General features: G+C 48.7%; 1 protein-coding gene across 1 annotated transcript in view; it reads left to right on the top strand.

Moving 5' to 3' along the window:
• ikbkb (inhibitor of nuclear factor kappa B kinase subunit beta) overlaps positions 1 to 12908 on the top strand; it is a 190000-nt gene that overhangs the window by 10412 nt on the left and 166680 nt on the right. The gene's annotated exons all lie outside the window — the stretch shown is intronic.

The raw sequence follows: 12908 nt of genomic DNA, 5'->3' as shown, positions 1-12908 counted from the left end.
TCCATTGCATCTTGGGACTTGGTAAGGTGGAGCCTCTTGCAGTTTTGACCATGTCCACTTGGTAGCGCCAGAAGCCAAGGAGCCTCAACATGAATTATTGGCGTGACCTTTCCAAAACTGGGTTTCAGTGAGTCAGTGTATTGTTTTCCATGAGTTGGGAAAGACGTTATTTAATAAAAGGCAAACAATTAAGCTATTGAGGTACTGCCAGCAGTTAGTGAAAAGAAGAAAGCTTGGTTCCATTCCTGTGGTGTCGTATCCTGTCTCTCAGAGACATTCACATACAATGAATTAATTTGAGCACTAAGACCAATGGAATATAGGCAAATGCAGCCCACATCTTGTACACAGGGAACTTGGTTGGACAAGCTGCAGTTTTTCACATAAAAGATAACTTGATTCAATGGCTTTTGAGAGATTACTGGCCAGGACTGAATAACTCCTCACTTACCCCAATATCCATTCTATTATACACACCATGGGATCTGTTAGGTTCCCCTGCAGTCCATTTGGGCCTCAGTTTATTATGACATCTGAAAGACAGACTGTGAAAGTATAGTGCTCCCTCAATACTGTCCCTGAAATAGACCAACACTTCCTCTTTAATAAAGCTCCTCTGACAGTGCAGCGCTCCCTCAGTACTGACCCTCTGATAGTGCAGTGCTCCTTCAGTACTGACCCTCTGACAGTGCAGCGCTCCCTCAGCACTGACCCTCTGACAGTGCAGCACTCCCTCAGTACTGACCCTCTGACAGTGCAGCACTCCCTCAGCACTGACCCTCTGACAGTGTGGCGCTCCCTCAGTACTGACCCTCTGACAGTGCAGCGCTCCCTCAGTACTGACTCTCTGACAGTGCAGCACTCCCTCAGCACTGACCCTCTGACAGTGCAGCACTCCCTCAGTACTGACCCTCTGACAGTGCGGTGCTCCCTCAGTCCTGATCCTCTGACAGTGCGGCGCTCCCTCAGTACTGACCCTTTGACAGTGCAGCGCTCTCTCAGCACTGACCATCTGGCAGTGCAGCACTCCCTCAGCACTGACCCTCTGACAGTGCAGCACTCCCTCAGCACTGACCCTCTGACAGCGCGGCGCTCCCTCAGTACTGAGCCTCTGTCTGACAATGCGCACTAGCTCAGCGCCATCATTGTTCATAGCATGTTCAGTTTATGTTGAACAATTTAGGGCACAGAGTCCTCAGAAGTGTTCTCGAACTATAAGAGCTGTGTGTTTGGGCAAATCTGACCTGTGGTGAGCCTGGCTGCCAGTGAGCGTGAGCATTCATTCAAGCGACTCTTCCAGACTTGCTCAATCCTCATTCATTGCCACACTCTTACCACATCCAGTGATGAGTAATGGTGGACAATTAAACAACTAACAGATGAACAAGGCTCCACAATCATTCACATCCTCATTGAGCCCAGCACACAAGCCAAGATGGGCTATTTGTGGCCATCTTCAGCCAGAAGTATTAAGTGGGTGTTTCATCCCAGCATCTTCCTGAGGTTCCCAGTGCCACTAAAATCAACATCCCCTTGATTCCATTCATTCCTCACTGGAGGAAACACCCCCATCCTCAGAGATGGAGGAGCAGCACATCAGTGCAAAAGGTAAGGCTGAAGCAGTCGCACCAATCTTCAGCCAGAAGTCCCAAGTGGATAATCCATCTTGGCCTCCTCCAGTGGTCCCCAGCATCACAGACGCCAGTCTCCAGCCAATTTGATTCACTCCACGCGATGTCAAGAGAGGCACCGAATGCTGCAAAGGCAAAGGGCCCTGATAGCATTCTGGCAATAATATTGAAGACTTGTGCTCCAGAACTTGCCACGCCTCTAGCCAAGTTCCAGTACAGTTACAACATTGGCATCTACATGTGTAAAATTGCCCAGGTATGTCCTGTACACAAAAAGTAGGACAAATCCAACCTGGCCAGTCTACTCTCGATCATCGGTAAAGTGATGGAAGGGGTCATCAACAGTGCTATCAAGCAACGCCTTCTCAGCAATAACCTGCTCAGTGATGCCCAGTTTGGGTTTCACCAGGGTTACTCAGCTCCTGATCTCAACACAGCCTTGGTTCAAACGTGGACAAAACAGCTGAATTCCAGAGGTAAGAATGACAGCCCTTGACATCAAGGCCGCATTCAACCAAGTGTGGCATCAAGGAGCCCTGGCAAAATTGGAGTCAATGGGAATCAGGGGGAAGACTCATTGCTGGCTGGAGTCATCCTTGACACAAAGGAGGATGGTTGTGGTGGTTGGAGGTCAATCATCTCAGCTCCAGGACATCTCTGCAGGAATTCCTCAGGGTTAGTGTCCCAGGCCCAACCATCATCAGCTGCTTCCTCAATGATCTTCCCTCCATCATAAGGTCTGAAGTGGGGATGTTCGCTGATGACCGCACAAAGTTCAGCACCATTCGCACTCCTCAGATACTTAAACGTTCAGGGGTTGCAGCTCGTTGAAGGGCTTCATTGCTCGTACATAACAGCGTCCTCAGCACAACTGCAAAGGCGGTAAGTTCAGCCAATGCCAATGCCCTCCAGGCCTCATTAAGCCTGGCCAATATTTACTTGAGTGATCTCATGCATGTCTTTAAGTGGGCTAAAAACTCGGATTGATCCGACCATGTTTATTATTTCAAGATAGAGCCCTGAGTCGATGCAGCAACTCTAATGAATCTGGGAGGTTTTAAAATGCCGTGACTGGGACCTTGCTGACTGCAGGGATAAATATGATGGAGTTGACCTTGGGCTGTGATTTAATAAAGATCCAGATTTATAGCGCTGTAACAGATGGAGTTTAATCCAGATAAATGTGAGGTAATGCATTTTGGAAGGTCTAATGCAGATAGGAAATATACAGTAAACGGCAGAACCTTGAAGAGTATTGATAGGCAGAGGGCTTTGGGTCTACAGGTACACATGTCACTGAAAGTGCAACTCAGATGGAGAAGGTCGTGAAGAAGGCATGCGACATGCTTGCTTTCATCAGCCATGGCATTGAGTTTAAAAATTGGCAAGTCATGTTGCAGCTTTATAGAACCTTAGGCCGCACTTGGAATACAGTGTTCAATTCTGGTCGTCACACCACCAGAAGGATGTGGAGACTTCGGAGAGGGTACAGAAAAGATTTACCAGGATGTTGCCTGTCATGGAGGGCATTAGCTATGAGGAAAGGTTGAAGAAACTGTTTGTTCTCACTGGAATGACGGAGATTGAGGAGCGACCTGATAAAAGTCTACAAGATTGTGAGGGCACAGGCACAGTGGATGGTCAGATGCTTTTCGCCAGGGTGGAAGAGTCAATTATTCAGGAATATATCTTTTAGGAGCGAGGGGGAAGCTTTAAAGGAGATGTATGAGGGTGGTGGGTGTCTGGAACTCGCTGCCGGGGAGGTGGTGGAAGCAGATACAATAGTGACTTTTAAGGGACGTCTTGACAAATACGTGAATAGGATGGGAATGGAGAGATATGGTCCCCAGAGGGGTAGGGGGTTTTAGTTCAGTCGGACAGTATGGTCGGTGCAGGCTTGGAGAGCTGAAGGGCCTGTGTACCTGTGCTGTAATTTTCTTTGTTCTTTAACCGCTTATTTCAATAAATTATAAGGCTCGATGAATTTAGACCCATCGCCAAACCTCCATTAGTTAGGCTGGGGAGCAGTGACCAGGTCTCGCTAATATAGGTGTAAAACATCTTTAAATTTCATTTCAGGCAGGAGCAATTTGACCCTGAGGCACAGCTTGCGATGTTAAAGTCAGCATAAACGTGGTCAAAAGGGCTAGGTTTTAAGGAGAGTCTAAAATTAGGAGAGAGAGAGAGGCAGAGAGTTAGGGAGAATGTTCCCGATGGTGGGTTGGAGTCTAGAACTAGGAGTCATAGTTTGAAGATGAGGGGTCAACCTTTTAGAACTGAGGTGAGGAGAAGTTTCTTCACCCAGGCGGTGGTGAATGTGTGGAATTCACTCCCACAGAAAGTAGTTGAGGCCAAAATGCTGTGTGATTTCAAGAAGAAATTAGATATAGCTTTTGGGGCTAAAGGGATCAAGGGATATCGGGGGAAGGGAGGATCAGGATTTTGAATTTGATGATCAGCCATGATCAAAGTGAATGGCTGAGTAGGTTGCAAGGGCCGAATGGCATCCTCCTGAGAGAGAGGCAGAGAAGGTTCGGGCCCCATACAAGCCCAAGGCATGAAGGATTCAGGGGGTGGAGGATAAAGTAAATTGATTCAACACTCTGAGGAAAGGGATTCAGAGGAGAGGGCAAATCAATTCTGCAAAGTGCCAGTCATAAAAACATAGAAATGATGTTCCTATTCCAACCATTCTTCACATTCCACTCTAATCATCTTGCAATTGTGTCTTTGCCTATATATGTCGTGTTTGTGAACTAACCTCCATTCACCTGATGAAGGAGCAACACTCTGAAAGCTTGTAATTGCAAATAAACGTGTTGGACTTTAACCTGGTGTTGTGAGACTTCTTACTATAGAAACTAGATGCAGGAGTAGGCCATTTGGCCCTTCAAACATGTTTCACCATTCATTTTGATCATGGCTGATCATTGAATTCAGTATCCTGATCCCCTTTCCCTGACCCCCCATATCCCTTGATCCCTTTAGCCCCAAGAACTATGTCTAATTTCTCATTGAAATCACATGTTTTGACCTCAGCTACTTTCTGTGGTAGTGAATCCCACACCATCCTCTGGGTGAAGAAATTTCTCCTCACCTCATTTCTAAAAAGTTGACCCCTTATCCTCAAACTATGACCCCTAGTTCTGGACTCCCCCCACCATCGGGAACATTCTTTCTGAATCTACCCTGTTAGAATTTTATAAATTTCTATGAGATCCCCTCTCACTCTTCTAAACTTCAATGAATATAATCCTAACCGATTTCGTCTCTCCTCTCCTTCGTCTCTCCTGTGAATTGGTACACTTACACTGACAAAGGGCCTAACGTCATTCACCTGCAAAGGTGCAAAGGCTGTTTGCATGGACCTGATAATCATTCTGGGAGCTCATGGGTTAAACTGCTGGGAGACCCAGGTTTGTGCTGAGGTTTAGGTCATCAGTTGGTATTACTTTGGAAGCCACACATCACATTGCATTTATATTAGGCATTGTGAAACACAAAGGTCCCCCTGGCCCACATATCTCAACTGATGTCATCAAGAATAGCTGGTCATCAGGTTGGTTTGGCTACATGTCTGTGCGGGCCATTGTGTCAGTGTGCCTGGGTTAGCCATAATACCCACACGCACACTTGCACAAACACTGAACACACACACACGCACACGCCCTGCATATACTGAATGCATGTACACACACAAACGCTGAAAACATGCTCACGCTAAAAGCATGCACACGCATGCATGTGCATGCACATGTTGAAAGCATGCACACACATGCATCTGCGCAGGTACACTGCACACACACGTGCAAGCATGCATGCACACACATGTATGCATGCACACACATATACATGCTGACCACATGCACGCACACATGTGCCAAACACATGCACACACTCACTTGACATTTCCAGAGAATCAGAACACTTGTTCAATTTTGTACACTGCATTGGCAGCTCACAAGGCTGTCTCCTCTTCCCTATGGGAAGACCAAGCACGGGTTGGATGATCACTTTGTGGAACACCTCTGTAAGTCCGACTGCTTGTCTTTTTAATTCTCCGCCGTGCTCTCGGCCTGCCATGCTGTTCGAGTGGAGCTCCAGGAACAGCGCCTCATCTTTGCATGAGACACTTTAACAGACTAGCAGTTTCAGATCATAAACGCTGCCCCCCCGCCCCGCCGTCATTTTCTCAGACAGCAGCTGGTGAGAGTTCAATGACCTGAAACATTAGCTCCATCCACAGTCACTGCCTGACCTGCTGAGTGTTTCCAGAACTCGCTGCTGTTTTGCAAAAGGCTTGCACTAACTGGAAACCGAACCTCACGTAAGCAAACATTGCTGGTCCCAACTTCCCCCTTTGACATCAAGACCATCTTTCTTGTGGTTATCACTTCCTCCAAAGACGTTTGCTACAGATTGTGCTGATTTTGTTACCCAGGTCTTATTTGTAGACAAGGTTTGATTTGGCTATGAGAAGCAGTTGAGGACACTGGGTCTGTACTCGTTGCAGTGTAGAAGGATGAGGGGGGATCTTATTGGAACTTATAGGATACTGTGAGGCCTGGATAGAATAGACGTGAAGAGGATGTTTCCACTCGTGGGGAAAACTAAACCGGAGGGTGCAGCCTCAGGCTAAAGGGTTAACATAAGAACATAAGAAATAGGAGCAGGAGTAGGCCATCTAGCCCTTCAAGCCTGCCCCGCCATTCAATAAGATCATGGCTGATCTGTCGTGGCTCAGTTCCACATTCCCGCCCTCTCCCCATAACCCTTAATCCCCTCTCTTATCAAAAACCCATCAACCCGCGTCTTAAAAATATTTAGCGAGGTAGCCTCCACCACTTCAACAGGCAGAGAATTCCAGAGATTCACCACCCTTTGAGTGAAGAAGTTCTTCCTCAACTCCGTTCTAAACCGCCCCCCCTTTATCTTGAGGCTGTGCCCCCTAGTCCTACTGTCCTTTCTGAGCGGGAAGAGTCTCTCCACCTCTATCCTATCCATCCCATTCATCATCTTATACGTCTCAATGAGATCTCCCCTCATTCTTCTAAACTCTAACGAGTACAAGCCTAGTTTATTCAGCCTCTCCTCATAGCTCAACCCCCTCAACTCTGGCATCAGCCTAGTAAACCTCCTCTGCACTCCCTCCAAGGCCAAAATATCCTTGCGTAAGTACGGCGCCAAAAACTGCACACCGTACTCCAGCTGCGGCCTCACCAATGCCCTATACAGCCGCAGCAAGACCTCCCTACTTTTATATTCAATCCCCCTCGCTATGAAGGCCAGCATCCCATTCGCCTTCCTGACCACGTGCTGATCCTTTAAAACAGAGATGAGGAGGAATTTCTTCAGCCAGAGGGTGGTGAATCTGTGGAACTCTTTGGCGTAGAAGGCTGTGGAGGCCGGGTCATTGAGTGTGTTTATAAGTGAGTGTGTGTGAGTGTGTGTAAATGTGTGAAGCTGTGTATGTGACTTTTTGACTATGTGTGTGTGAGTGGGAGAGTGTGTTTGTGTGTGTGTTTGTGTGAATGTGTGTGTGCCTGTGTTTGTAAGTGAATGCTTGTGAGAGAGTATGTGTGTGAGTGTGAGACTGTGAGCGTGCCTGTAGTGTGTGCGTGATTGTGTGTTTGTGTTGTGTGTGTGTGTTTGTGTGCATATGTGTGTGTCTGTGTTTGTAAGTGAATGTTGGTGAGAGATTATGTGTGTGTGTGTCTGAGACTATGTCTGTCCACGTGTCTGAGGATGAAGGAGGGGAGAGGATCAGCCCCCCCTATTAAACAACAGTGCATCCAAATGGAAAAGGCAGAAGAGTGGTTTGGTTCTGAAGGAGTTAAGCCAGATGCCCCGACTGACTGATGCAAATTGACATGGCCCGAGGCAAGAGGGAGACCACAAACTCTGAATGGAGATTGAGTCACAGTCTCTCAGTCACACTCTGTCTGAAAATCTTTTGGCTAGGCTCCTGTCCCACCACTACTACCAACACCCAGCACCCCCCCCCCGCCAACACACACACACACACACACACACACACACACAGTGAATCGCAAAGGAGAGCAGAGAGCAGTGCGATTCCGTGCACATGGGCAAACGCAACATGGCACGGAGCCCATGGGCATCGCACTGCAACTCACATCAAATTTCTACACACTAGTCAGCAACTGCACTGTAACCTCTCTAACCCAGACTACATGGGATCCAGGCAATTGCAGAGTTTTCCAGATAATAGAAAATGTCAGCATGCCTAACCACAGGTATGTGAGCCAACTACAATTACACACCTGAGACATGATATATATACCACAAAAACGGTCTTGGTAATCCATCTTTCCAAAGAGCTATACTAAAATTAGGTCAAGCAAGCAGGTGATTGGAATTCGCACCATCAGCAGGCTGGGAGAAGAAAGGGTAATTATTAATGGCTAAACATTCAGTATAAAAACACTGAGAATTATTTCCTTTTGCAGAAGGCTTGGAAATGTCCTCTCAGTGTGAGAGGCTTTGATTTTTAATCTTATTTACTACCTAATTGGCCCACTTGTCTTCCTCCATTGTCCATCTTGTGTCTCTCTCTCGATTGCATCTTTCCATCAGAAAGAAGTAACTCCACGAACTCCACACAGACAGCCGGGAATGAAACCTGGGTCCCTGGCGTTGTGAGGCAACAATGCTAACCACTGTACCACAAGGTTGACCCCATGCCCACCGGAGGGGGCATTCGGATTTTTGTGTGATTTTCAAGAATAAAACTTTGTTGTGTGATTTCAAGAAGAAATTCGATATAGCTCTTGGGGCTAAAGGGATCAAGGGATTTGGAGGGAAAGGTGGGGGGGAAATCAGGATATTAATTTGATGATCAGCCATGATCAAAATGAATGACGGAACACAGGAATTAGAAGCAGAAGAAGGCCATTCAGCCCTTCGAGACTACCTGGGTCACTCAATCAAATCATGGCTGAACTCTTACTTGAATCTTCCTGATCTCGTCATGAATGGCGGAGCAGGCTCGAAGGGCTGAATAGCCTCCTCCTCTTGCTTCTTTTTTTTATGTGAGGCGCCACGTTGTTGCTAAGGCAACCAGTGAGGTGCGGCACTGATACGGCGAGAGAGGGAGATTTCTCGGCCTATCCTGGCTGTTGGTAATGTCGAATTTAGAGATTGGGCGGGATTTTCCGGCCTTGCTCGCCCCGAAACCGGAAAAATCCCTCCAGTAAAAACCTTGCCCAATCAGTTACACGGCGGCAGAGCCTTCTGCGCACAGCAAGACTCCACAATGCAATTACAAATCAGATTTTCTGGCTTAGCCACAGTAGTCAACCAGTAAAAGCTGGCCAGGGAGAACTGCCCCTGCAGCTCCCCCTCCCCACCCCCCCCGCCTCCACCCCTTCCCCCACCATAGTTCTTCCAATAGTGAGCTCTTTCACAACAACTTGTATTTACATGGCAAGCTTGAACCTCCACAATGTTTGATGTCCCAAGGATTAGGGCAGGGGAGGGAGTGTTGGGGGTGGTGGGCGCGATGGGTTGCAGTTTGACAGACTGACGTTAACAAGAGAGCAAGAGGGAGAGGCGTTGGCCTGAGAGGGCAGACGGAGTCTCAGTTTACCATCCCAGCCCTGTGTCCAGGGTCTCCCTGCACTGTCGTCTTGCAATGTGTTTCATTTTTAGCTGTTCTGTTCTCTGTGAGGATCTGAAATTGCAGTCATTGCAGTTTCTCATGCCTGTGGCTGCATCCTTCAGATGTAGGCTGAATCAGACCCCAGTGGGGGCTTTCAGCAGCCCCCCCCACCCCACCCACCAACCTCACACATACAGCTAACCGAGATATTCAGACATCCTGTTCATATCGGTGCCAAACCTCAGCCCGTTTCCTCAAATCTTCCTGAAATTATGTCTCAGCTGCCGGCTTGTGCTTGCTCTTGGGACTGGCCTGCCCTACCCCCAACACCCACCACCCTCCAGCAGCCCCCACCCACACAGCACCCTCTGCCCCCACCCCCAGCACCCTCATCCCCACTCCACCCTCAGCGACCCTCATCCCTCCACCCCACCACTCACTCATTCCAACACCTACCCACCCTCAATCAGCCCCCCCGCCCACCCAGCACCCTCAGCTGCCACCCTCAGCGACCCTCATCCCTCCACCCCACCACTCACTCATTCCAACACCTACCCACCCTCAATCAGCACCCCCCAGCCACCTCGCACTCTCAGCCCTACCCACTGCACCCCCAACGACCCTCACCCCACTCCACCCTCAGTGACCCTCACCCCCAGCACCCTCAGCGACCCCCCACCTTCACTCCACCCTTCGTGACCCTCATTCCTCCAGCCCACCACTCAGTCACTCACCCCAGCAACCCCACACCCACCCTCAATCAGCCCCCAAGTGCCCTCAGCTCTCCCACCCACTCTCAACGTCCCTCACCCCATCCACCACCCTCAGCCCCCACCCACCGGACCCCCAGCACCCTCAGCAGTCCTCATCCCCACTCCCCCCCTCAACAGCACTCACCCCCTCACCCTCAACCCTCATCCAGTGCAGCCCCATCACCCCACGTACCCTCAACCACAATCACTCCCCAACCTTTCGCCCCCCCCCCTCACTAAAAGCCCCACCACTCCCTTGCTCCCACCCCATCCCCTTTTACCCAGTACCTTCCATCCCACTACCCTTCACTCAGGCACTCCACCCCACCACGAGCCCCACCCCCACTCTCAACGACCCTCTGTACCACCAATCTGTCACCCCACCCAACTATGGGACAGGGAGAAGGTTTAGCTCCAAGAGCTTAATTGGCAGACTATCCAAATGGTGTGTGGGTCTGGCTGCTTAGCTTTTCTACCCAGTTACACAGGATTGGTGCTTCGTGAAGCTAATAGCTTCAGTTACTACGGGATGGAGGAACATCACACAACACCACCTGTACAAGGAGTGGCAATGCATTGCCCCCTCTTTCACTGGGGAAGACTGGCAGAGCACAATGTAAAATGTCATTTTAGTAAGAGTGTCAGAGGCCATGGAGAACAAAATGGGGTTCTCAACCCACCCTCACTATCCCCCCTCCATTCTGCCAGAGCTTCCTACTCGTGAGTGAGCAACATGGAGACTGCCTCCATGGCCGGTGCCGTCTTTGTCTCTCCTTGGGAGCTCTCTCACATCTGGGCAGAAGGTCATGTGTTCAAGTTCTACTCCAGAGACTCGAGCACAAATTATCTCAGCTGATGTCCCTGTGTGGTGCTGAGGGAATGCTGCGCTGTCAGATGAGAGAGTACAGCGAGAGAACAGCATTGTCAGAGATGCCGTTGTCTCTTATGAGATGTTCAACCAAAGTCTGTCACCCTCTCATATCCCTAACTCTTTCACTTGGCCAGGAACTGACAGCAGAACAAATTAATTTGTAAGACAAAAATTAAGAATATCCTAACGCCAAACCTAAGTTGAATGGACTGGGGAAAGGCAAGAGTTTTTATTGGCCAAAGTGGTGAAAGCAGGTATTAAAAGTGCTGAAAGCGGGCATGCACTTGATGGGCCAAGTATCACTAGAGAGCGATGCAACCTTTTCCATGATCGCTGGCGGGTATATTAAGTGCCGGTTATTTATCAGGCCTCCAATTAGCTTTCACTGGTGTTGACTTAATCTCTTTTACCAAGGTGGCATCTTGCACTACAGTATGGGCTCAACCAGTGTTTCAGCTGAGGATTGCCTCCCCAGACACCCTCAAGTTTCCCAAATATGGTTCTCCCATTAGAGCAGCAACTGCGGCACAGTGGTTAGCACTGCTACCTCACAGCGCCAGGGGCCCAGGTTCAATCCCCACCTGTCTGTGTGGAGTCTGCATATCCTCCGTGTCTGGGTGATTCTCTTCTGGGTGCTCCAGTTTCCTCCCACAGTCCAAAGATGTCCAAAGGTTAGGTGGATTGGCCATGTTAAGTTGCTCATTCGTGTCCCAAAATGTATAGGTTCGGTGGATTGGCCATGCCAACTTGTCCCTTTGTGTCCCAAAATGTGTAGGTTAGGTGAATTGGCCACGGTCAATTGCCCCTTAGTGTCAGGAGCAATTTAGCACGCTAAATACTTGTGGTTATGGGGATATGGCTTGTCTGGGATTGTTGTGGGTGCAGGCTCGATGGGCTGAATGGTCTCCTTCTGCACTGTAGGGATTCTGTGATTCTCTTCTATGATTAGCCAGAAGCAGGGGCTAGAATTCAGCGCATGTTAAACAGCGATGTTCCCAGTCAGGACAACAGGCAACAGGATGTCCTTTCCTCGCTCCTCCCTCTTGGTGGCCTTGTTGGATTTCAGTACCACAGGGACCTTTCCCCAGACTCTCATCTCTGTCCCATGCGTGACCCCTACGGCAGAGGAGCATGCAGACAAGACTCAGTCAGGGTCCCAGCTGCTCTTTGTGTGTTTCCCACACTGCTAAGATTTGTATGTAATGGGACAAAGGACTGGCTGATGGAATCTTGGAATGCAGGCATAGACTGAAGATTAAACAGAGCATTAGAAAGTGCAAGACTTAAAAGACAAACAATTTCGCTGCCAATACCCAGAGGGATCTGAGTCACTCGCAGTAAAACAGGAACCAGGAGAATTAAACAAACATTCAGATTTTTATTTTTTAAAAAACATTGAACGTGCAAATACAAAATCTTTAAATACTGCATTAATACATTATCAGCAAAACAAATCTCAGAACATTCAAAACATCAGGTTAATAAATAGTTTAGTACAAAGGAGGGCTTAAATAGTTCAATTGTTCTTAAAAAAAAGGTGTGTATGTGAAAGCCTGATGGTTTTGTGGCGTGGTGGGTAGCGTCACTGTCTCTGGCCCAGGGGTCCCTGGGTTCAAGTCCCGCCCTGGGACTTGATGGCCAAGGAAAGTGTCTTTGTAACGCAGCCTAAACAGGTTGTGCATTAACCTGCAAAACCCATCCAACACACACGCCAATGGCGGGTGGGAAGAGATTTCTGGTCAGCCATGTGTTGGAGAGAAAATTTACCATAACTCCAGGCTACAACATGCAGGTAAAAGAGCATGTTTCCGTGGCAACTCAGACTCCGAATGAACTGTTAACACACTGCCACATGCAAAAGTGTACATTGCAAAGAGAGTTTCATGCTGTGAAGGTGCCGTCAGTGTACACGCATATTCTCTTATGCTCACAGAGGTGGAGGTGCTTTCCAACACACCAGTCACAGAGTCGCCAAGGGGGGGGGGGGGTGCGTTAGGTTTATAAAGAGAAATGGATTTTATTTTTGGACCCTC

This window comes from Carcharhinus amblyrhynchos, chromosome 34, assembly GCF_965287045.1.
Source record: "Carcharhinus amblyrhynchos chromosome 34, sCarAmb.v2.hapA, whole genome shotgun sequence".
Classification (NCBI taxonomy): domain Eukaryota; kingdom Metazoa; phylum Chordata; class Chondrichthyes; order Carcharhiniformes; family Carcharhinidae; genus Carcharhinus; species Carcharhinus amblyrhynchos.
This window is presented reverse-complemented; position numbering and strand designations above follow the sequence as displayed.